General features: G+C 41.1%; 1 pseudogene; it reads left to right on the plus strand.

Moving 5' to 3' along the window:
- Positions 1–908: 908 nt before the first annotated feature.
- On the plus strand, positions 909–2,096 carry LOC116764996 (annotated as a pseudogene).
- The last annotated feature ends 2,233 nt before the right edge of the window (positions 2,097–4,329 follow it).

Here is a 4,329-nt window from a genome sequence, read left to right on the forward strand (position 1 = left end):
ACAGGGCTTCCTTGGTGGCAGAGTGGTCGAGAGTCCGCCTGCTGATGCAGGGGACATGGGTTTGTGCCCTGGTCTGGGAAGATCCCACATGCCGTGGAGTGGCTGGGCCTGTGAGCCATGGCCGCTGGGCCTGTGCATCCAGAGCCTGTGCTCCACAATGGGAGAGGCCACAACAGTGAGAGGCCCGCGTACCGCAAAAAAAAAAAAAAAAAAAAAAAAAAAATTAAATACAAAGAAAAAATGTTAAAAGCAGCAAGCAAAAAGCAACAATTAACATACAAGGGAATCCCCATAAGGTTAACAGCTGATCTTTCAGCAGAAACTCTGCAAGCCAGAAGGTAGCGGCAGGACACATTTAAAGTGATGAAAGGGAAAAAGCTACAACCAAGATTACTCTACCTGTCAAGGGTCTCATTCAGATTTGACAGAGAAATCAAAAGCTTTACAGACAAGCAAAAGCAAAGAGAATTCAGCACCACCAAACCAGCTCTACAACAAATGCTAAGGGAACTTCTCCAGGCAGGAAACACAAGAGAAGGAAAAGATTACAATAACAAACCCAAAACAATTAAGAAATGGTAATAGGAACATACATATCAATAACTACCTTAAATGTAAATGGATTAAATGCTCCAACCAAAAGACAAAGAGTGGCTGAATGGATACCAAACAAGACCCATACATATGCTGTCTACAAGAGACCCACTTCAGACCTAGGGACACATACAGACTGAAAGTGAGGGGATGGAAAAATATATTCCATGCAAATGGAAATCAAAAGAAAGCTGGAGTGGGCACTCCAGCCCCACCCCACTCCACCAGGGCCGCACTCCCGGAAGTGCAGTGGGGTCATGCATAGGATCTCCTGGAGCAGATGGTCAGCATTGGTTCACAGCATGTGGCTCAGCATGTGGCCGAGTGTCTGGCACCAGGCACCCTGGAGCCAGACTGACTCGGTTGCTGAGGCAGTGTCATCCCTGATCATTGCCGACGTGGTCCTCGTGGCCAGCGAGAGCCTAGCCCCGGAGCTCCCGGAGCCCCCTCAGAGGTACATCTGCTCCTTCCCCGACTGCAGCGCCAATTACAACAAGGCCAGGAAACTAGACGCGCACCTGTGCAAGCACACGGGGGAGGGACTGTTTGTTTGTGACCATGAAGGGTGTGCCAAGACCTTCCTCAGGGACTACGACCCCAGCCGCCACGCCCTGTTCACACTGGAGAAAAGCCCTTTGTACAGCTAGCGGCTGTGATCAAAAATTCAACACAAAATCAAACTTGAAGAAACATTTTGAAAGCAAACATGAAAACCAGCAAAAACAATATGTATGCAGTTTTACAGTTGTAAGAAGACCTTTAAGAAGCATCAGCAGCTGAAAATCCATCAGTGCCAGCACACCAATGAACCGCTGTTCAGGTGTACCCACAAAGGATGTGGAAAAAACTTTGCTTCCCCCAGCAGTCTGAAGTGACATGGGAAGGTCCACGAGGGCTATATATGTCAAAAAGACTGTTCTTTTGTGGCAAAAACATGGACAGAGCTTCTGGAACATGTGAGAGAAACCCATAAAGAGGACATAACGTAACGTGTGCCAGAAAATATTTAAACGCAAGGATTTCCTGAAGCAGCACATGAGAATTCATGCCCCAGAGAGGGATGTGTGTCGGTGCCCCATGGAAGGCTGTGGCTGCACCTAAACCACCGTGTTCAACCTCCAGAGCCACATCCTCTCGTTCCACAAGGAGTAGCACCCGTTCGTGTGTGAGCACACTGGTTGTGGCAAGACATCTGCCAGGAAGCAGAGCCTCAGCAGTCAAGCTGTTGTGCATGACCCTGAAAAGAAGAAAATGAAGCTCAAAGTGAGACCATCTCGTGAAAAATGGAGTCTGGCCTCTCGGCTCAGTGGGTACACCCCTCCTAAAAGGAAACAGGTCCGGGTGTGTCTTTGTCCAGAAATGGGGGGTTGCTGAACTGCACTGAGAGCAAGGTGCCCTACGCCGTGGTGACGCTGGCCTCAGCTACACACCAGACTGTTTTGTTTGAAGGACTGCAGACCAGCCAGCTCAGTTATTTTCTCTCAGAAGCACGTTTTTATTAACATCACTGGTGCAGAGCATTGGGGAAAAAAAAAAAAAAAGTAGAGTAGCAATTCTCATATCAGACAAAATAGACTTCAAAATAAAGACTATTACAAGAGACAAAAAAGGAAACTACGTAAGGATCAAGGGATAAATCCAAGAAGAAGATATAACAATTGTAAATATTTATGCACCCAACATAGGAACACCTCAATACATAAGGCAAATGCTAACAGCCATAAAAAGGGAAATCAACAGTAACACAATTGTAGTAGGGGACTTTAACACCCCACTTTCACCAATGGACAGATCATCCAAAATGAAAATAAATAAGGAAACGCAAGCTTTAAATGATATATTAAACAAGATGGACTTAATTGATATTTATAGGACATTTCATCCAAAAACAACAGAACACACTTTCTTCTCAAGTGCTCATGGAACATTCTCCAGGATAGATCACATCTTGGGTCAAAAATCAAGCCTTGGTTAATTTAAGAAAATTGAAATCATATCAAGTATCTTTTCTGATCACAATGATATGAGATTAGAAATCAGTTACACAGAAAAAAAACATAAAAAACACAAACACATGGAGGCTAAACAATATGGTACTAAACAACCAAGAGATCACTGAAGAAGTCAAAGAGGAAATCAAAAAATACCTAGAAACAAATGACAATGAAAACACGACGACCCAAAACCTATGGGATGCAGCAAAAGCAGTTCTAAGAGGGAAGTTTACAGCAATACAATCCTACCTCAAGAAACAAGAAACATCTCAAATAAACAACCTAAACTTATGCCTAAAGCAATTAGAGAAAGAAGAACAAAAAACTCCCAAAGTTAGCAGAAGGAAAGAAATCATAAAGATCAGATCAGAAATAAATGAAAAAGAAATGAAGGAAACAATAGCTAAGATCAATAAAACTAAAAGCTGGTTCTTTGAGAAGATAAACAAAATTGATAAACCATTAGCTAGACTCATGAAGAAAAAAGGGAGAAGACTCAGATCAATAGAATTAGAAATGAAAAAGGAGAAGTAACAACTGACACTGCAGCAATACAAAGGATCATGAGAGATTACTACAAGCAACTATATGCCAATAAAATGGACAACCTGGAAGAAATGGACAAATTTTTAGAAAAGCACAACCTTCTGAGACTGAACCAGGAAGAAATAGAAAATATAAACAGACCAATCACAAGCACTGAAATTGAAACTGTGATTTAAAATCTTCCAACAAACAAAAGCCCAGGAGCAGATGGCTTCACAGGTGAATTCTATCAAATATTTAGAGAAGAGAAAACACCTATTGTTTTCAAGTTCTTCCAAAGTATAGCAGAGGGAGGGACACTCCCAAACTCATTCTACAAGGCCACCATCATGCTGATACCAAAACCAGACAAAGATGCCACAAAAAAAGAAAACTACAGGCCAATATCTCTGATGAAAATAGATGCAAAAATCCTCAACAAAATACTAGCAAACAGAACCCAAAGCACATTAAAAGAATCATACAGCATGATCAAGTGGGGTTTATCCCAGGAATGCAAGGATTCTTCAATATACACAAATCAATCAATGTGATAAACCATATTAACAAATTGAAGGAAAAAACCCATATGATCATCTCGATAGATGCAGAAATAGCTTTTGACAAAATTCAACAATGATTTATGATAAAAAGCCTCCAGAACGTAGGCATAGAGGGAAATTACCTCAACATAAAAAAGGCCATATATGACAAATCCACAGCCAACATCATTCTCAATGGTGAAAAAGAGAAACCATTTCCACTAAGATCAGGAACAAGACAAGGTTGCTCACTCTCACCACTATTATTCAACGTAGTTTTGGAAGTTTTTGCTACAGCAGTCAGAGAAGAAAAAGAAGTAAAAGGAATCCAAATCGGAAAAGAAGTAAAACTGTCACTGTTTGCAGATGACATGATACTACAGATAGAGAATCCTAAAGATGCTACCAGAAAACTACTAGAGCTAATCAATGAATTTGGTAAAGTAGCAGGATACAAAATTAATGCACAGAAATCTCTTGCATTCCTATACACTAATAACAAAAGATCAGAAAGAGAAATTAAGGAAACAATCCCATTCACCATTGCAACAAAAAGAATAAAATACCTAGGAATAAACCTACCTAAGGAGACAAAAGACCTGTATGCAGAAAACTATAAGACACTGATGAAAGAAATTAAAGATGATACCAACAAATGGAGATATATACCATGT

The sequence above is a fragment of the Phocoena sinus genome, chromosome 14, assembly GCF_008692025.1.
Source record: "Phocoena sinus isolate mPhoSin1 chromosome 14, mPhoSin1.pri, whole genome shotgun sequence".
In the NCBI taxonomy this organism is placed as follows: Eukaryota; Metazoa; Chordata; class Mammalia; order Artiodactyla; family Phocoenidae; genus Phocoena; species Phocoena sinus.